The sequence below is a fragment of the Accipiter gentilis genome, chromosome Z (assembly GCF_929443795.1).
Source record: "Accipiter gentilis chromosome Z, bAccGen1.1, whole genome shotgun sequence".
NCBI lineage: Eukaryota > Metazoa > Chordata > Aves > Accipitriformes > Accipitridae > Astur > Astur gentilis.
In genome coordinates, this window is record NC_064919.1 from 64,547,127 (window position 1) to 64,569,805 (window position 22,679).

Sequence of the window (22,679 nt, forward strand, 5' to 3'; positions counted from 1 at the left end):
AATATGCTGAATTCAACTGATTGGAAAATAGTCCTAGTTTTTTCTGTCAAAAAACCCCAACTCTGCAGACTGAAGTAACCAATGCAAAGATAGCTTCTGAATCTGAAAAAACAAGAACACAATTGTTATTTAAAACCCTGGGTAAGAAGATGGCAGTGACTGGAAGCAAACAGAATACAAGTTTGCTGTGTCCCCTCTGATAATTACATTGTACTGAGGGTTGTTTTGCCTCAATTCTTCATGGCTTTTTATTAAACTTAATCTAGACTAACACAGCATAAGTAACATGCAAAAACTGCTGTTTGTGCATAGTCTGCAAATCAGCAGTAGGTTTCTCCTTATTTCCAATTTCTCATTCTTTGAAGCGTCATCCTGGAGAAATATACTGCCTGGAAGAATGTGCCCTTCACATATTGATAGAAGTGCTACTGAACTGCATGCCCTAAAATGCATTTTGAAAATTATATTCATGCATCTTCCAAAATCCTTTTTACTGCAGTTGCCCATTCCAGTTCACAGTATCTTCCAGTAATGTATGAAATGCATCATTAGATCCAATAGCCAAACAACGGAGGTTTTTTGGGTTTTAGATACAGCTCCACTCTCGCTTCTAAGTGAAGAAGGAAACAACTGGATGTGAGCTCTAAAAACAACCTGATACCCACTTAATCTAATCTAAAATCAATTATTCTGGCTCTTCCACATAATCTCCAACAAGCCAATAAAAAATCTGGACAAAACAATTAAATCTGTATTTAAAGCTTTCATAGCAATAAAGCAAATCACCTGTTTATCTGCAGATTATTGAATTCTAAATTCTTAGAGAAAAAAATAGACATTTATTAAACTGCATTAGATGACATCTCTATACAATATTCTGTCTAGCAATAAGACACTGCAGCGGGGAGGGGGGGGGGGGGGGGGGGGGGATATCAACCTTTTCCAGCAGGTTGATTTTTAACATGTCAGTCATCTCTGTTAGTGGCTGAAAAAGCATTAAAATTTTTTTCTAGTATGGAAAAAAATCTCAGTAGCGAGATTAATGGCTAATTCTGTTCTAAATACCAGCTTTCATTTTAATACCATTACAGGATCAGAACTGAGACAGACTGGTAATGTCATGAATAAAATCATTCAACACAGTTCTAATGCATGTGCTCTATGACAATGTATGTAGTCCCGTTTCCCCATAAAACTATACAAATCTAGAGAACAACACATTTGAAGTTAACAGTTGCTTGGTGTTCACACCAAGAAGAGACTGGGCCGAGAATAAATGCTACAACATGTTCTATAAAAACAGAGACCAGAATGAGCGCTAGCAGTTAGATAGCAATAGTGCTATTAGTGCTCCAGTTAAAGAGAAACATTCTTAACAGCTTCAATTAGACCTGGCATTCCAGTATCTAAACCCACAATAGACAGAGCTTAACCAATTTATCTAACACCCACTAGTTAAGCCTAATGAGTCTTATATTTAAATCTTGCTAGATGTAAAAATGTCTGGGTAATTGCTCCCTACAGAAACCACATCTCTATCTCCAATCAGTTGTTTGGTTTAAATGCGCATGTAAAGAAAACTACAGCTGAAGTGCATCAAAAGGAGGGAAATTCAAAAGAATAGCCTTTACTCTTAGTCAAAATTCTCTCTAAGAGGTATGGGAATAAAAAGGAAAATAAGGAAAGAGATATAAAAAAGGGAGAAGAAAAACTTGGTTGGGTTGCTAATGGCTCCTATCAGTCCAAGGTTTCTCAGAGACCCTAGTACTGCTCTGCAGGTGATCCTTACAATGAAAAAGTCTTCAGTGAAGGCAAGAGCCCCTAAAGAATCATCTCTTTTGCTTCCTCATCCATTCCACTGCGATTTCTTGTGCTGGTGGTTAGCCCATTCCTCTCCACTCTTTTGCTTCTTCCTCTCTTTTAATGTTGTTTTCCACCTTAAGTTTCTTCCCCCACCTTTCTAACACCACAGTATCCCCCACACTCTTCCATCTCACAGGAAAGCTCTAGATGATGAGCACCTCTGGGGACTGCCTACTTAAATTCAGTGCATATAAAAACAAAACTTAATCTCAACCAACAACAAATGTTCTTATCATATGCTTTGATTAATTCTGTGGAAACCATCAGTACCCACCTGTTACTCTGACCCACTACTCCCCAGTTGTTTCTCCCTTGTGGTGGTGCATTTCTTCCCCCTCTCTGGGCTGACACATGAACTTGGAAGGCTCACTAGGCCTCAGCATAAGTGTAATGAGTTGGGAGGTTAAACATCCCTTGACCATACCAGGAACTCTTGCATGACTAAGACAGGGAGCTGCACTGACTGTACCAAGGACTCCTGTTGCCTGGCAGAGGCTGGGTGCAGGAGTAGGGATAATTAGTCATTTCCTGACAACCTTGGGACATATATCTCAGTCCTCTCCTGACAGCCTTGGAACATCCCATCTCTGAATCTTAAGTCATTCTTTGACAGCCTTGGAGCCTTCCTTATCTGAATCGTAGCTCATGTGAAATGGTACCAGTGCTACTGCAATCCTAGTAATTTGCTGATGACTAAAGCCAATCATCTCACAAACCTATAAACAGCAGTACTAGGTGAGACCCTCTGAGCTCTCCTGGACCCCAGTGGGCTGTGATCAGCATTTCTCTCTGAGTGGGATGCCTCTCAGATCTCGCAAACTCTTCAGTTTGCAAAGATCAGAGGTCTGTCGCTGAAAGCCAGCAGGATGTGAGCTGACACCCTTCGCTCCTTAAGGCTCGACCCTTTGCCTGTTGAGAAAGATGCCTGTCATGGTTTAAGCCCAGCCAGCAACAAAGCGCCACGAAGTTGCTTAATCATTCCTCCTTCGCTGCCCCATAAAATGAGGAGGAGAAAATATGAAGAAAAGCTCATGGGTCAAGAAAAGGACAGGAAGGGATCACTCACCAATTATGGCCATGGGCAAAAAACAGACTCTACTTGGGGGAAAAAATAATTATAACTTACTACTAATCAAATCAAAACAGGATCGTGGGAAGTAAAACCAAACCTTAAAACACCTTCCCCACACCCCTCCCTTCTTCCCAGGCTCAACTCCACTCCCGGTTTTCTCTACCTCCTCCCATCAGTAGCACAGGGGGACAGGGAATGGGGGTTGTGATCAGTTCATCACACATTGTCTCTGCCGCTCCTTCCTCCTCAGGGGAAGGACGCCTCACTCTTCCCCTGCTCCAGCATGGGGTCCCTCCCATGGGAGACAGTTCTCCATGAGCTTCTCCAACGTGGGTCCTTCCTGCAGGTTGCAGTCCTTCACAAACTGCTCCAGCGTGGGTCTCTTCCATGGGCTTCAGTCCTTCAGTCACAGACTGCTCCAGTGCGGGTTTTCCCATGGAGTCATGGCCATCTCCAGGGGCATCTGAAGATCCTGCTCCAGCGTGGGGTTCTCCCAGGGCTGCAGGCGGGCATCTGCTCCCCCACTCCCCTCCGTGGGCTGGGGGGGACAGCCTGATGTCTCACCACAGGCTGCAGGGGCATCCCCTCCTCCCCTGCTCCTCCTCCCCCCTCCTTCCTCACTGACCTCGCTGTCTGCAGAGGGGTTCCTCTCACATCCCACTCCCCTTTCCACTGCAGGTTCTCCTTCTTAAATCTGTTCTCCCAGAGGTGCTACCACTGTCACTGATGGGCTCGGCCTTGGCCAGATGTGGGTCTGACTTGGAGCCAGGGAAACTTCTAGCAGCTTCTCACAGGAGCCACCCCTGCAGCTCCCCCCCACTACCACAACCCTGCCACACAAACACAAAACAATGCCAAAGCATTTGACGTGAACATTTTCATTGAACTCGGGGGAACTTTTTGACAGGTATATCTCTTTTACTTGCTTATATACACCTCTTAGTGTCTTTGTGCATACGTGTGTGTACCAACCTGAATATTCTATAACAAGTCTACTACAAATACTGCTTTTCTAATCTATACGTAAGTTACTGTTGTGAACTTTATTCCCCTGTGAATCAATCTTAGGCTGCTATTATACTCGTAATCCCTTCAGATATAAACTGTTGACCAAGTCTGGGACTAGGAGTTGATCCAGCTGTACCTAGACTCTGACAGGAGTTTAGAAAGCAAGGGGGTCTTCTCTGAACCTTGTGACTCAATAGGAGGGTCTCCCCTACGTTTTACAAATTCCTGAGCTCTGTACAAATCACAAGAAATCAATCCAAACTCAATTTTCTTTTGTATGTTTCTCTTTTACCCTATTGTGTATTCGGTCTCTGTATACATAATTTTAGTTTGTTTCTAACTTAATTTTCCTTTGTATGTTTCATCCATGTATTAAGTAAGAGTGAACCTTGCCATTGAATTCTGTGAAGTCACACTTTTATCAATTCCTATTAAATAATTTTTGCCAATACCCTTGAAGGTGATTCTTTAAGCGGTCCAAACCACTCCATTTTGCGATATCTCTTGAGTTCCTGTAGTCACACTTCCCCCCTGCCACCAACACCCAAAATAAAACCTTAACCACACCAGCTTGCACCACTTACTACAAAAATCATTTCAGGATGCTGCTTGACTGTGTTGCTGGTTTAAGTACCCCTATTTCCCCCCTTCTTTGTTAGAGAGATAAGCAGCTTATTTTCACTTACTTTTCCAAACTATTTTCTCATTCAGAATCAAGAGGAAGACTACTATTCAGTTAATAAAGTTAGCTTCTATCACCATCATCAATTTTTCAAAACAACTTTTGACAGCATCGCCACACATATAAAATTAATTCACTGTGAATTCCTTCATCTTCCTCCTTATCTCTCACCTTCACAACAATGCTTAAAAATAAAATCTTGACAATTACCAGGCTGCTGATGCGAAAATATCTTTGCTCATCAAGGTAACCAATATTTACCACCACCACCACCCACATCATATGGTCCTCTATCCATCTAGGTCACCTTAACTTGTCCTCAAGGACATATACTCTGTTGTCTCTCCCACACTTGTGTTGAATCATAATAGGCGATTCCAGTTTGTTTACTAAAAACTCCTTTAGGTTACATCATCACAAAGGTTGATCATACTGTTTGGGAAAAATTGATTTTACCCATCCTGCTCTTAAACACATTAAAATGCATTACACATGTTACATCTATACCAACATATGCATAATAAAACCAGTAGAGTTATGCTGCTTAGTGCTTAGGCTTTCTAACTAGAAAATTCAAAGCAGAGGTGAACACATCTGTAACTGCAAATAGAGATTTAGAATAAGTCTGGAATACTTTTTCCTTGAAGTCTGTATTTTAGCACAAAGGGTAGGGAAGGAATGAAGGAACAACAGCAGCCATATAAGCACATAAACTGAGCAAGAGAATGGCTTGAATTCTACGTAGCCTGGTACTAGCAAAAAGAGCACAGAGGCTTCTCCATCTAGCCAAGAATGACAGGCAGATCAAGCAGTTTCATATCCTCAAACAGCAACAGTCACATGCAAAAGATAAGCAGTGCTCCTTTCTCACATATGCAACTAGTTCAAGGGGGAGAGGAAGGGAGCATAAGAATAAAACATTACTTCACATGATATACTGGGGGAAAAATGAATCCTGTAACCTAAAACCAGACTGAACCAAATTAATTGTAGGATTACAATCCAATAATTTCCTAAATGATCAAGACATTTTAAAAGCAAACCAATTGTCTGTTGAACAAGCCTACAAAGGAGTCAGTTTGATCAAGTTCTTCTCAATAATGAAAGTCTCCAATTTTGCTAAGCAACTGAAACATAACTCTTAAGTATATAAAAAACAAAGGTTTCATATATTTTATCTCATTCTCAAGCACCTCAGTGGTTCTAATGTTAGCATCCAATAAATTTTAGGCAAACTTCTTGCACCCCTCACTTTCTGCAGTCTTTAGCTTCTAATCCATAACTCTTTGCTGTAACTTTTTTCTCTCCATTTAATTAACAGATGGACGCTTTTCACTACTATGGTATTACCCTGTTTTACATTGGTTGTTTTCTAAGCATCTAGTAAAACATCCTTTCACTGATTTCCCTTTAAAACTGGAGTAGAAAAAAGAATTTCTATATAGATGATTTGGCCGAATGGCTTCCAAGTGCTATTTTTAAAAAGGAACAAATAAATGCTGCTGATTAAACTTTGTATTTATTACGTACAATCAAAAGCAATTCATAGCCATTCATACTTCAGCAAATAGAAAGAGGTTTTAAATATACAGTTGGTTACTTGGCACCTTTCAATGTCAGGTGCAACTCCAAACCCTTCTACAGTGACTTCTAAGAATACTGCATCCATCTTTTTTAAGGAATGTTTTAGTATTAGCAGTACGAGACCACTTGCACATAAAAATTAAGTTTCTTGTACTTCTGGAGTTAGTCATCCTGTATGTGAAAGCAATTTGATGGTCTGTAGCAAGATATTTATACTGTGGCTTACCAGAGAGAATACCAATTAACAAGTATTAAATTTTTTTCAGTTCTCAAAAGCCAAAAATAGGTAAATAGGTAAAGCTAACTGAATCAAAATAGCACTATCCTTTTCCCTCACTTTGCCCTTCCTAAATTATAGACAGCTATTTTAACCATCAAACACATCACTCTTCCTACCAAGCTCCAGTGATACTAGACAGACCAACCATAAGCTTTCTTTTTTTCTTCCAAACTGAGTACCTAACACTTCTTTCTTTATAAAGATCCTTAGAATTATTCATCAATCCTTGTTGAGAAGTATTTCCAGTATTTTGGGTTTATGTCAGACTAAATTTTTTTTTCCTTTCTGCACATGTTTTATTACGTATTCTATTTGCCTCTCCTCTGTAACTGCTGTTCACTTCCAGTTACTCTTAAGAGAAAAATCTGTTCTCTCTTTTTGCCCTAAACTCAAGCTACTGCTTCGCAACAGAAAAACCTTTTGTACCACTTACCTAGTCAGCTAGCTCACTTTTATCATAATCTGCCTTTGTCCTCATTGGCTCACCAGCAGGACAAATGTCAGAAGACCACCTGGACCTTCAGAAACACTGTGTACCTGCCTTTTGTCCATTTATAAATTACTGTATTCCATTTGTCTTGGTGTAAATTCCCTCAGAAAGAGAGTTTGACTAGGATGGCTAAAGATCTTCAAGGACATGAAATCTGCAGGATAACAACTTGATGGTATTTGGATATTCCTAAATACACAGCACTCTTCCTATACTACCCCTTCCCTACAAATCAAAAGCAACTAACTTTTTTTTGCTTTCAGTGTACAAGACTTCTTTGGCCTGAACTTCTTGCAGACTGGCTAGCCGCAAACTAGCCTGCTCCATTTTCTGTCCTTATTTAGTGACAGCCAGTATTTCTCATAATGATGTGGAGTTCTATAATACATCAGTCTGCGCAGCTCTCCACGTCATTGTTGTATGATCCTCCAGACATAGCAACAGTACTGGAAAAAAAATCTGTATTTCATATAGACTTATGCAGTTAAATTTGTAAACTTCTATGATTTATACTTTATATAAAAATTTATTTTGGCAGAAAAACAAACTATGGCACATCCATTATAGCTCCCCACAGTTGCTTAAGACATCATCAGAATTAAAACATTTTACTAGGCATTTCTGCCTCATCATCATTTCTTCCCATTAGCAGGAAAATATACTTTCACATCATAACATATACAATTACATCATTAAGAAAAATTCACGGGGGAACGACATTACAACAAACAAAATAAAAGGAGGAAACAGTCAATGAAGTCTGTGAGTGAAATAGAAGCCATATCTTAACTAAAGAAACAGGCACCAATACTCTTGAACCAGCAAACTTCATTGGCCAAGACCTTCAAAGACAACCAGCAAAAGGAAGTTTGCTAGCATACATTAGTGAGCACTAATTCTATCTCCACTGAACAATGTAGCTGGAAAAGAAGAGGAGAGAGGAAAGAACAAGAGGAAGCCAGAATGTGCCAAGCTAATTAAATAAGGTAGAAGCATTCTCTGCATACTTTTTCTCTGAAACCACCATGCACGTTTATGGCACTGTATATCAAGTTTTTTATTTACTAGTTGCTGAATTGACAAATAGGATTCAAGAACTGCTTATGCAACACAAGGAGGAGTTTCCCAATACCTAGCCTTTGTGTAGAATTAAAAAATTTGCCTAAATGCAGCCAGGATGAACATTGTTTTCTTTAGAATATCTAATTCAGGCAATGTGACAACCAGGAAGCTTACCACTCAAGCCAACCCTCTGATAACCTAATCTTGTTTTAGACAGACTGTTAACAGTGCACACATTTTAAGTGACGAACTAACTACTATCCTTCACAAATCCTTAAACCAAAATAACATTCAGCAAAACAGTCTAAAACATTTTAGTGTTGAAATGCCCATGGGCCTGAGAATCATTTCACCTATCAAGACAGCTTGTCCATACCTCTTCTGCACTACAGGGAACAGCAGGCTGACAGAACGATGAGTTCCCAAAGCGCACTGCCAACATAAAACACATCTTGTGCTGACTGGTTTAACCTTCATAGCTGAACCACCTGAGATACATTTGAGCAGTCATTTCATGCCAGAACTTGTCAATAGAACTAGGAAGGGGGAGATTTGGGCCAGCATTTATTGCTACAAGGAGAAATGAATCAGCAAGTCAAGAGGGCTCACAGAGTAAATATGCAAACCAGAGCTTATATAAGAACCTTGGAACATGTCCAAAACCTGTTGAAATAAGGGACCCACAAGAATACTAAAGGGATGGGATGCAGGGGGCCCTCTTTAGACAATGTTGTTTTCTTTATTCAGGTGGGAGTCTTGATGGCAAGATAATGAAATAGGATTTTCCTTAACTGACTCTAATTACACACAGCTTCAAAACTGTATCCTTAAATAAAGCATAGTCAGAAGATGAAATATACTCCCTTGCAAAAGAAGCTGCAACACTCTGTACAAGTGACAATTTCAGGGACTTGTCAAATTCACCTATTAGGCAGAGTATGGATTATGAAAAGTGAAAAGAAAAGAAAATATGACAAATTTTGGTATTTAACATTTGGTCTTAAGTTTCTTTCATATATTTCAGCTAGTAAGTAAGAACTCATTTATGGTCTCTATGTTCGCCACAAATTTCAGTACCTGTAAATACACATTGATACATTCCTTCACGCTTGACCTCAGCATTTAGCAGTGTGCTCATTGTGGTTTTAGCAGCTTGACAAATTATGGCACCTTTTCCAGAAACCTATTCATTACAAAACTTTGAGAAGCTGGAGAACACACACTCAATTGGCATTAAGAAGCCTCTATCCAAGAAGATCACAAAACATCAGGAACACTTACTAGATCTCTTGTGATACCTACAGTAAATACTTCATTATAACATGCTTTACAATTCAACTATTCAAGATCTGCCTGCAGCCACAAGTCTATCGCAAAGCCAGCATATGCTTCCCAGTCCTATTATTTTTAGCTAGTAGAGATTTTCTTCCCCCAATAAAGGCTCATTAATCAAATCTGCTAATGAGCCAACAGTTTGGAATGAAAAAAGAGACTAGTCATAAAATAAGAGCAAACTACTACAAAGCAACAAAAAATAAACTATTAGATTAATCATTCCATTTGAATTATCTTAGTAAGACTTAATAAGCATTTCAATGTGAAAACAAGCAGATCAACAATGAAACTAGGATTATAAAACAAGATTCTAATTCAATATAAAATTATTCTCAACAAACGTGAATCAGCTTGTTCTCTTATACATATCAGGGAATGTTATTGAACAATATGAACAGCGTAACAAAGGAAAGGACCCTTTCTAAATCCAAGCTGTGCACTGTTGCCTGAACTCCCTGCTTTGTCATTGTTAGCTTGGCAGTAAATAGGACAGTAATAGCTTATTAGAAGTCTCAGCCTATCCACATGATAAAATCACTTCTCTTTTGTGATGACTTCTTCATGGTATCACTCACTAGTCAGAGAACTGTGAAAGAAATCTCAAAAGTTTAATAGAGAAAAATAGCACTTCATTCAATTCTCTGTAACCAAGTATCTACAGAAACAGTAATTCTGAAGCCTTCACACAGAATATCAAGTACTTTTAATAAATATAATTAGGATTTTCCGCTCAAAAAAATGAAGTCTGATCCTCCAAATAAATATTCTTGCCTCTCCTTTTTACTAACCTTTTTAATTAAAACCCACTCTTTTCCCACAAACCCACTTTCAAGCAAAAGTTCTAACACTTGTACTATCTTTTCATAATCATTCTTAATTTAAATGTCATGACACCTGCATTTCCAAGTACATCATTTCGACAATACTATTAAGCATTTAACACAGTATTTTTGCTATTAAAATATTTCCCATCTCAGAACTCAAGTATTTTCTGTGGATAGTTACAAATACTTGTGAGTGTATTCCACCTACATTCTTGAATCAGAGCAAGAGATGGAGAAAGCAGAGTGAAAAATGTGTTTGCTTAAAGGTCCTAATTAGTACTAAGTACATCAAGATCAAACTTATCCTACTGGAGATCCTACTCCAGTATATTAAGATCAAAACATACTGTGACCTACTGAAGATTTTTGTGGTACTTCAATTAGGCACACACTAAAAAAAATGCCACATCATTCTGGTTATATTGTCCCTATAATTCTTTACAATGAGCTATGTGTATCTGCTGTTGAATTATGGGATTAAAAATAAGTTTAAACAACAACAAAAAAACCCTTACTTCCCAGCCCCCCCAAAACATACCACTAACAATGTAACAAGCATACAGAACCAAAACAGTACAAGCTTGCAACCGAAAAAAAAAACCAAAGCCAACCCCCGCAAAAAAAAACAAACAAAAAACCCTAATCATATTAACGTTTCTCTAGATAGGATAATAGCATTTAAGTTAGCTTACCCAGGGCAAAACTATTTGTTTGAAACTGCTTTTACTTTTTGCATAGAGCTACCTGAATACATCACCATAAAATGGGTTACTACCTTGCATACATTGTATAGCATTCAAAGTAAACAAATAATGCAGAAAATGATAGCAGAAGCAGTGGAAGCCAAGTTGCCTACACACAAGTGCTCACACAGGCCATATCAACATGTTAAAAATGCAGACACCCAGACCATGTTCTGTGACTCAAGTGCAACAGACTGTGCCACTGCAGTGAATATCCCAGGAAGCAACGACAATTGGCAGTTCTTATGTATCTTCCCTACAAGCTACTGTAATACAAATTCAGCACTTAAAACAAGTTTGTCATTCTTACATGTGAGGGTGAGAGAAGATATTATCAGTACACTGTAGAGTAACTGAAACAGTAAGTGCACCCAAACCATTTCTTTCCCTTTATCTCCTTCAACACATCTGGACAGTCACCTACCCGAATCACTCCACAACTGCCAATTCACACCATAGGAGTCTGAATCAGTTTCTGAACTTGGACCACAGAATCACCAGGATGCAGAACAGAGTTTATTAAACCATCCACATGGATCTGTGAAAAAGAATTAAGAAGTGTTTTCAAGATGAAGGGTATAAAGGGCCTTGCACAAAAACTAAGACAGTTTCAAATCCACACATTAACTTTGTTTTACATTAGAATTAAACACAGAAGACACAGAAGTGGTAATAGGTAACTGACCACCACAACTACCATTCTACAATCACTGATTTTTGTCCTCTGCCAAATCTCAAAGTATTGCAAACAGAGAAAGCAGTGTGCCAAAACACAAAAAAAGGTAGAACTGATTGTCATCTCCTCCTTCTATGCCAGCCAAAACCAAAACATATGCATTGCTAGCAAGCTTGAGTTCAAAACAGCTCCCTTTCTGTTATTTACATAAGTGGAATTTTAATGCAATTATCAGGTTAACAAAATGTAACCAAAACCAACAAGAAGTTATGTGCAGGACTTCCACTGGATGACTTCCTCTTAAAGCGCTGCTGTTCTGGTGAGTCTCAAGCACATTCTCTGAAAGAGAATCTATACCACCCACACCGTCACAAATACTCCCACAGACCTCATAGGGAAATACAGCTCCTTGCAACAGATGAGGCTTTAAAAAAGCTGCAATTATTTTAATTGGACCTGCCAGCTGCCTTTAATTTAGCTTAACATGAGGTTTTATTGAAAGTCTGCAGCCACAGCCATTGGCAAGAGTGGAAACAGTTGCTTACAAGGAGTTGGATCTATTTCTGAGAAGCTTATTCCGCCTGGTGAGCTTTTGTGGAGTTCTGCCATATACTCTATATGTTGACGATACAAAGTTTTATTATGTGGTCCTGGCTAGTACACCGGAATAATGCAGTAAGTCTAAGGTGTATATGGAACACACCCATAGCATCATCGTGATGACATTTGTTGCAGCCAGTTCAATTAAGGTGCCAAAATACAGAGGAAAGAAAGGCCGATAAATTATGGAAGACTGGTTTTGTCATCCACTTTTAAACCAGCAAATACATCCCACCAAAAAAAGAAAAAAGAAAAATTGTGTTTCTAAGTTGATAACTGGCATCTTTCCTGAAAGAAAAAAGATTCTTCAGGACATCAGATCCTGATTAGCATACTCTTTTCACAAAGCATTCAATATACAGTCATGAAACTGAGTTTCATGATTCCTAAAGCTTCTAAGGCAAACAGCAGTAACAAAATCATCATTAAAATAGCTGTTTCTGCCACTTCCAGAACGCTCTGTAAGATTTAACAAACTCTAAAACCTCCATACTAATACAATTGTTTAACATATCTCAGCTACCTTTTCCAAAACACTGCTGGTATCAGCTCGCCATGGTGCCATAGCCAGCACAGCTAGCGACTGAAGAATGCCAGGGTTCATAACTATACTGCTACTTTCCTGGCTTGCTCAGGAATAAAAATTTGGGTTGCTGTCCCTTATAGTGATGGCTCTGGAACTTTCCTTCTGAAATTTTCCTACTGCTTTCCCTACCTACAGCCAAAATTTTTGCATGACTGAAAATACTAACATACGTAGTATTAAATCAAGTTTATATCTGGCAGCAACTCCCTTCATACACACTCCATTTAGGAACTGCTGCTCTATGATATAAAGACTGAAACAGCTTTCTTGGCTCTTAACTAAGAAGAGTTGAATAACTTCCCTCTCCCTTGTCTTGCAATCTTCCACAGAAGGTTAAACTTTCAATTCAATTTGAGATGTAAGTGGCATCCTCATAGATAGACAGTGGAGTGTTCATGCTGACTCTTCCAGATTACGTGTTCAAGTTCGCAACTACTTCCATCAAGTCTTGAATTCTGCAGTACCCTCCACTAGTGGTTCAATCATCAACCCTTCCACTATATCCCAGGTAGCAAGGAAAAGAATACAGTAACTGTAAGGCTATATAAACAATCAACAATTGCACAGATTGTTACATAGAAGATGATTATCTAAGCATTATCGAGGGACCAGAAAAGAGGACTGAACACTCCTCCACCTTCTGTTCTCTCCCCCTACTGACAAATAAGATACTGTTACAAAAGTTCAAAAGACAGGCATCAGTTTAACTCCACTGGCAACTTCAATGTATTTCCCATGACCATTACGCAACTTCTTGTTACTAAGTAAAAAATTAAAGATTTCTTTTTTCTTTAATTAAAAATTGACTACCCTGGCATACATGCTACAAGTGCTCAGTGTTAAGGTAGACCCCCAAAGTTAAGGGTTGGAGAGGAGTAAGATAATAAGCATTTTACACATCTTTAGATTTTTGCTCTGAAACTTCTTCCCCTAACGCAAGTTTTCCCCACAACATAACTTAGAAATTAAGTAGAACTAAAGCCACAGTCTACTTCTAGCTTTTTCATTATCAGATACTCCTAATTTTTAATTAAAACACATGCTGCCTAATCAACAGCAAGAACCCATTCTAACTCAAACCCCTGATGGGCAGGTCACTGTATGAAAAGCACCCATATTACATTTGAGTTATAAACTCATTTCAGAAGAGTTATGAACAACCAGGACTTTTCAGAACTAGATAGATTCATGCTGTTGAATGCACGAAATCATCCCTTGCAGACAACAATTGACAGAGAACAAGTATTTTTGTGGCTGCAAAGACAACTAGGAGAACAATCAACTTGGCTTTTACTCCATGACCACACTTGTGAAAATCATGCTGCATTTCAAAAAAAGTTGTGAATTAAAAACCAGAAGAAATATTTTTCATTGTACTCTCCTTCTAGTTCTGTTACTGTTGTTCCTTTTTTTCAATAGCTCTATGACATGAAAGATCAGGCTCTGCCTAGCTATATGAAGTTTTGTTCAGCTATTGCAAAAAAGAAAGTGAAGTGCTATCAACTGCTTTCAGACTTCAAAATAATATATCCTAGAGCCTATGCTTAAATCACTATGCTTAAATACTACAATATAATCCAAGGCCATCTATCACTTTGACTAGGCTGACTGGAGGAAGATGCCAGATAGAACATCATCATGGACGCTACTTTCATTTCATTACATATTCCACACAAAGCCAAGAAGCATCATCACACCACTATCCTAGCAATATAGGTACAATTACTGATAGCAGTGAGCAATGGAAATGATCACTTAAAGCACCAAAATTCATTAGAAATATTCCATTAATCAAGTTTTAATAGGGTCAAAAAGACCATTGAGATATTGACTATATTTGAGACAGTTCTACTGCATCGGTAGATCTATGTTTAAAACTTAGCATTTTGCTTTCACAAGGAACAGGGAAAAAAAATCATTTACTACTACATGATTCTTCACTTTTTCATCTGCCATGACAAAGTAAAGAAGGATATTTAGGTTTCTTTTAAGCACAGTTTAGCTGAATCTATAGTCCAAAATGAGGGGAAAACACAAACTTATGAATTCATGAACATGGTTACTAGGAGTACACATACAAAACTGATAATTTAGCAGCTACATTAATGCAATTGGGTATGAAAAGAATAAACAAAACAAATGTTCTCCACAGTTACTTTCTGAAAGCAAATGAATACTTTACGTATCTGATTTTTTCCCATTAAGTGGGGCAAACAGAGGATCCATATAATTACAGACAACACACAAAAATTAGTCTATATTAAAAGAAGTTGTTTTGACATGTATTTTTTTCCACTTTTAACAAAATCAGTAAGAAGTGCTTAAACATACTCTACTACTATCCTTCAAAATGTTAATAGATAATTTAGTTATATAGAAATTCAGACTCCTGGAAACTAGGTGATTGACAGGAAAGGGCATCAACTTGCAGGTACTTTGTGAGCTTAAGTACTTGCTGTTGAGTAGCTGGACTAGTTTTTACACAACCTAAACACAGAAATTTGACATTGGTTCCTAAATTCTTTTCCAGATGAATGACTCGAGGGGAGAGGAGGAAGGGAACCCTTTTCAGCAGTGTATGTTAATCTCACCAAGATCAGTTTCACCACTGGCTATAATATCAGCATGCAAGACTCACAGTTCACATCCAAGTACCAGGACTGACACCACCACAAAATGTACGATCTTAGCAAAGAAAGAGTCATTTCTATTCTGGATCTTAAAATTAAGGGATCTTAAAATATCCATTTTTCCCTCTTATTTCAAGATACATAGATATAAATATATACACATATACTGAAAAAGCTGTCTCCAACATGTATTCTAATCACACAGCAGAATAAATAAATGTAAAAATATCTAAACAGTTATCTTTCATGAACCTTTTCTGTCCAGTGTTTTCAGACATGACAGGTGCACTGAAACTAGACTCCAGTCCCTCAAAACTCTGACTCTTCCCTAAGAGTCAAGACTACAGCATCCAAAACAAACAAACAAAAAAATGCTACTTCATGTTTTAAGTGGGAAAAATGCAGAAGAAACGTAACTTCAAAAACAGAAAAAGTGAATGCAGCTCTTAATCCTTCAATCACTCACTTGGAGGGTGAAGGATGAATGCAAACATGAAGTTATGCCCAAAAAAGATACACAAGCCCTCAGTTTCAGAGTCGATTCCAATTTACCACACTCTAGATTCTTGTTACAGATAGACTCTCACAAGTGAAGTAGACACATGAAGGAAACATGAAAAAATGTACACTTGTTTCACGATCACTTGCAAGGTCAACAGACACTTCATTTTTTAATTCCTAATTAGACCATGATTGCATTTTTTAAGAAAAATCCTAGTATATTTTGAATCTGAGGGGTGGGGGAAGGAAAAAATAAAAGCCTCTGTACCACATTTTATCTTATGAAACCAAGGTTTGGTTTCATAAGATAAAATTTCAGTCTCGGAGAATTTAATATTATTACAGTAGCTCCTCTCCAGTATGCGGATCACCATTTCAGAAACTACCTTAAGGGAAGAATTCACTGTCTCCAAATACTGCATAGGTTAATGCTTGCACTACATAATTTGAAAAGAAAAACTAACACATAAGGTATCTTCTCAACTCGAATGTTCAAAATAATTTGGGACTTAATATATTTTTGTCATGGTTTAACCCCAGCCAGCAACTAAGCACCACGCAGGCACTCGCTCACTCCCCCCCCCCCCCCCGCCCCCCTCCCCCAGTGGAATGGGGGAGAGAATCGGAGGAAAAAAGGTAAAACTTGTGGGTTGAGATAGGAACAGTTTAATAGAACAGAAAAGAAGAAACTAATAATGATAATAATAACAATAATAAAATGACAATAATAATAATAAAAGGATTGAAATGTACAAAACAAGTGATGCATAATGTAATGGCTCCCCACTTGCCAACCCATGCCCAGTTAGTTTCCGAGCAGCAACCCCCCTCAGGCCAAATCCCCCCAGTTAATACACTGGGCATGACGCCACATGGTATGGAATACCCCTTTGGCCAGTTTGGGTCAGCTGTCCTGGCTGTGTCCCCTCCTAACTTCTTGTGCCCCTCCAGTCTTCTTAGGAACAACTGAAAACATCAGTGTGTTATTAACATTATTCTCACATTAAATCCAAAACACACCACCATACCAGCTACTAGAAAGAAAATTAACTCTATCCCAGCTGAAACCACAACAACTCTGCTGCACTTTGTTTCCATCCTTGCACCCTAGGAAAAGAAATTAGCTTCCAGCAATCGCCATTTCCTCTGATGTGCTACATGAAATATTTAATCAACCAGAAGACATGCAGGTATTTTGCAGATTAAAGAGCAGAACATACAAACAGACAACTACTGGCATTAGAAATAGCTTATCTGCTTAAGGATGTTTTCAAAACTATTTAACCTGTTACTTTCCAGTAAGCGGGCAAGGTCCAGCTAAGCTCTCTTGCAGATGTAATTGTTGCTAACACTGGTGTGGCTAGAAGGAGAAAGTCCACACAACTCAAATGTTTCTCATGTAGTGCCTCTAAGAAATGCATTGCAGGAAACAATGATTTAAACTCAGATATCAAGAAACTAATTTTATTTGAGACAATAGGAACTGGAATACTTTTCCCCCTTCTGGCAGAAAGGGGACAAAAACCTCACTAGTGCTTTTCCACATCAGTCTAGTCTCTTCTGAGGAGCACAGATAAGCATAGTATCAGAATCTTAAAACGCTGGCACCAACACAGGAAAAATCTGTTTCTGTTTTCCTCATGCCCATCAGTGCCACCTTCTCCCTGCTCTGTGGGCTTGGTTGGCCCTCCTGGGAGAGAGGAGAGAAAGATCAGAAGCTCTGTCACCTGCACTTCATGAGTGCAGGACAACCAAATGAGACTACTATACATGGCCCCACACTACAGTACACAGCACCTTCACGACCAGGCTGCAAATCTCCCAGATTTTAGAACAATGAAGCTAAATGCCTTCCATTCTTCAATCCCCTGCCCCCTAAATTATCTTGCATTTTTGAAGGTGCTTCTGCGTGGCCCATCTGAGAAGAAAAAGCAGAATACAGTAATGGCTTCCCACACTATCGGTAACAGACATTTCTGAGTCCATCATTCTACCATAATACATAACATATGAATTAGTTTACTAATCATACTGACTGCTCATCATCTGTCAATTCTCCATTCACAGTAGCCTCAATGTCTAATTTGAAAGCAGAGCATCCCACATTTAAATACTGTTGACCTACACATTTCAGTCAAGAGATCCCTCCAGACAATTAAAAATATAAAGCCACCAGAAATCCCTAAGAACTGAAGAGACTAGGTATAAAAGTCTCAACAGCAAGTGCTCTGCAAGGTAGCTCTCAGGAGAAAAGTCATTGCTGCTTCTCCTTTTCCAATTTCAGTTCTTACCATGGTTAGTTATTTCCCACCTCTGCAGCAATTACAAACCATTTCAGAGATAAGCATGAAATTTCCAGCCTACTGTCCAAAGTCTAGAAGTCAACCTGCCTATGGCAAGAAAGCAGAAAAGACAGGAGGTGGTATACTTTAAATCTGCCCCAAAAGAGACATAACTGGGTAAGTATCCCAGTTTTTAACTGCACTTCTGACTTTTATGGAAGGATTATTGAGGATCAAATCAGTGACAATGAAGAGCAAAATTCACATTTACTGTGATCAAGTGAAAGACTATTCCAAACCAGCAACTGGAACTCAAAAGGCAAGTCAATTCCCATTGTGGTTAATTCAAACTAGAGACTGCTAAAGAAAGAGTAGGCCCTGCCTTCCCCTCACACCTGCCTTTTACTAGATCTAGAGTTTGCATAACCTCACCATGAGTCCAATCAGTAACTGACCCAAAAAGCTTAAGTCTACAAGATATCGGGGGGAACTTTTTTCTAATTAGATCAGCTTGCTCATCAACTCACTGACCTTTAATATTAAGTCTTCACATAAGAAGCAAAGGACCAGCACAGGAAGGAAAGAGGAAGTGTACTGCCTACTGTCAGAGGAGATGCAGCAGAACTATACATTCAGTCACATACTTTCTAAATTAAGACTCCTTTAAAGTAAAGGTGATAGCTTCATTATTACTCATATTTTTCTCGCAGTATGAAAAAGATGTATCAAAAAACATATGCAAGCATATTTCAATGCTCACAATAGCATACACCGGTAGCAAAATTCACTCACGTGGGTAACATTTTATAATTTAGTCTGCCTTGGATTCATCATTTTGGTGGGTTTTTTCCTGAAAGAATCAACCAGTGAAGACAAGAAGTTTGGGGAGGGAGCAAGGGGAAATAATTTAAAAAAGAAAAATTAACCATGACAAGTATCTCCAGGCAACCAAGAAGTGAAGACACTCAGTCAGGTCAGTAAATAGTTATGGTCCAGACAGTGACTATGTCAGCAGTTTGTGTTCTACACTCTTGAGTTCAGAACTGAAAGAAATATTTACAGGATGTGGTCTTCTCAACTGCAAGACACCCATGCTCAGCAAGTACTGCACGTGTTTTTGCAGCAAAAAGTCAATTACTTGCCTATGAAGCAATGCTTCATATTTACAAAAGGCTTAAAGGAATAAGCCTAAAGTATACAAAACAGACCATCATCCCCAAAATGGTAAGTTAAAATTTTATTTATGCTTACATTCATTCAACCAAAGAAAATACCCTCTTAAATTCCAAAGTGACCAATACAAGGAAGTGCCTTTTCAAGAAGTGCTCATGATAGAGAGTTTCATTTGTTCAGTTGGGACTAATTGTAATATTAAGGTTAAAAAAGAATTGTAGAAAAATATTGAATTAACAGCAACCTGTAATTCAAACCCTGAATACTGAATAGATTTGTAAAAAGAAAAATTGAGACTTGAGATACACAACAGTGCCACTGATCTAGATGCATGTCCTGTATGAAGTCCATGTAATAAGATAGTTTCTGTTAATTTTTAGGTGTTTGGATGTAAAGCAAGTCTAATAATTGGTATGGATGAAACCAGCATCTCTGCAGTGCATACAAGCTTCTCATCAAAATTCCTCTTCTACTGCCCCTCCTACTAATTGATTAACCAAGAGCCACCCAAATCACACACCTGAAAAACACACTTAACAGTGAATTCTGATAGGAAGAAATGGAAATAGCTTTAAGTCTTGATAGGAAGAAATGGAAACAGCATTTTTCTTTTTTTCTAATTAAAAAAAAAAGTCTTCCATGATGCTTTCTTCTGGTCTGCTCCCAAGTCAACATTATCAATGTCTTAGAGAGTCTAAGGAGAAGGGACGCATTCAAGGAAGAAACCATAAGAAAAGATGAAACAAAGTGTAACAGCCAATATGCTTTTTAAACTCACATCAATTGTATGTCATGGTTAATAAAATCACACAAAGTAGAAGTTGCAAAGTACCTTAAAAACAAAAAATCAAGACAACTGTTTAATGGATAGGTAATAAAAGAGATACTGGATAAATCCATGAACTTGATTCTACAACACTATCAACAGCACAGAAAGATGTTCACAGAAAATTTGGAATGAACTCCAAAGAGGCGGGGGGGGGGGGGGGGGGGGATGGGATCAGTAGACTCCATAGCCTTACTTGTCTATTAAAACCAGAAATGGCAAAAGCTTTTATGACAGTTTAAGTTGGTCAAACAGTAGAAGAGACAACATATTATAACTTTGCAGATGTACTGCAATTTGCCACCGTTTACAGGTTCTGAACAGCAAAACCCAACCTTGTGTTTAGATTAGGTTTTGTGGAACTGCGTTAACATGATGATGGTAGCAAGTCCAACCTGAACATAGATGTGTGAACTAATTTCCAAGTTCATTTGAAAATGAATTCCTGTTACTAGTGATGATGAGGACTGAACTGGGAATAAGTTTTTAGCTTGATATTTCACACTGAAAATGTCAGCAAACCAGGACAGACTTTAGATAAGTAAAAGACACCCTTAAGGTAAGAGGAGGAGGCAGACACCCACAGATAGTCGCTATGGTGCCCTGAAAGTACATTTCAGAAACACAAAACGACAAAAGGAAAACATAGACCTGATAGAACATTTCCTTGTGCTACTATTTCTGGTACTTCCTACAATTCAATAGCTACAGAATAGTAGCCACTGCTACCTGGGAGATGAGCAGAACCACTGGAATGAATTGTGCTTGAGCGGGTCAGGCCTCCCTTTAGCTAGTGGGACCACTATTCATTTATGAAACACAAAATTTGCTGACTAGAATCAAGATAAAAACCACACTTCACAGGAGAACAAAGGCTTAGAAGGAGGAAAGCTCTTGTACATCTGAATATGTTTTCTATAGATTCTCTCATAACTATCTCAAAGAAGGCTGAGACCAGACAAACTAACACACATCATGATCAAGGAAGACAGGTGGACTGCCAGAACAAATACAAAACCACATGAGAACCGAGCTGATGTGGACCTAGACACGAACAAGCAACTCCAGAAGTTGTTTTGGACTGTACACCTCAACTCTCAGCAGATGAGCACATACTTAGTTGGTGGTATCATTACTATGGGACAGCTAAAAATTTCAGGAAGTGAGAAGGGTAGAATTTAAAACAGAAAAAGAAACACCAGCACCTCCTCTTTTAATCCAGGAGACAGGAACATATCAAGCTTCCAACTCTGCTTCACAACTGAGTTCTTAATATCACAAAAAAAAGCACAGAAATGACAGTAATTATAGCCTCTGCTGTAGTCAGGCTTCAGCTGAAGCTATGTTATTATTAAACATTTGATTTAAGTAAATCCGTGCCTTCCACAGCTACGAAAACACTTGCTCTCACTCTCTCCTCTTTCAGAAGGGTTTTAATATCACTTCTTACACAGGACAGAACACCAGTAAGGACCTCATGTAAGATAATTCACTGAATTTAATTTTTAACTGTATGTCTAATCATAGTGATAGAAGAGAAGAAGCAAATGAGAAAAACAACCTTTAGAAAGAACAAGCAAAATTGCTTTAAAGATACATACTTCCTTCCTCTGGGTTTAAGAGAGCTATAAAATCAAGGTTTTCAAATTATTTCGGATAAGAAAGATCTATACAAAATATTAGTTAGAAACTGATCAGATGGAATTACAGCTTCTAGAGAGACATGTATTTTTCCGTCAATGCAATTTTTAGTATCTTTGCCGTGCAACTAGGAGGAATCAAAGTGAGTACCACCTCCTTTGCAAACAAGGAAGTAATATGCAACAAAACACACTGCCCTGGGCCTGTTTCTTTATCATAATAAAATCCTGCAATATTTGGACCTATGAGTTGTAAATGTTCCCACTTTCTATCTCAAGAATTTGCTGGAATTAAGAGTTTGGGTGGAAGCAACATCCTTCACTGCTCATTTTTATTTTCATCAATGCTGGTTTTCTGCAGTATCAAGCAATTACATACAACTTTCACAGGAATGTAAAGAAACATATAAGCTACCAGCCTTAAAAAAAAAAAAAAAAAAAAAGGAGGGAAAAACCAACCTCCAAACCAAAATCAAGCAAATAAAAAAAAGAAACACCAAAACCCCACCTGTATAATCTGTATAATGCGCACAGGCCTAGATATCCAAGAAGGAAAACATAATACTGTTTTTCCTATACGGCACTCCTATTGATAGCCTCCTTGTTTCAATTTCCATCTATGGCATATGTTAATCAAAAGAAAAAATAGTGTATGGGGAAACAAACAGTAGTAAAAATGCTGAAAAAGTATAAGACAGAAATTGGTGTTTAATACTATCCTCAATACAAGAAGTCCTTTTTAACCCCTTAATTCAGGAAAGAAACCAGATTTGAAAAACATAGCTACCACACTCTGTTCCGCACGAGTGTGATATTTTTATT

At 38.3% G+C, this 22,679-nt stretch overlaps 1 protein-coding gene across 11 annotated transcripts in view; it reads right to left on the minus strand.

Moving 5' to 3' along the window:
• Nucleotides 1-22,679, minus strand: part of ERBIN (erbb2 interacting protein) — a 121,677-nt gene that overhangs the window by 86,780 nt on the left and 12,218 nt on the right. For 9 of the 11 annotated variants that reach the window (XM_049795325.1, XM_049795330.1, XM_049795329.1 and 6 more), the window contains one exon: nucleotides 11,368-11,481. The exons of the other annotated variants lie outside the window; for them this stretch is intronic. The gene's annotated coding sequence lies outside the window, so the exon portion shown is untranslated. The remainder of the gene's footprint in view (nucleotides 1-11,367; nucleotides 11,482-22,679) is intronic. 11 annotated transcript variants of the gene reach the window in all.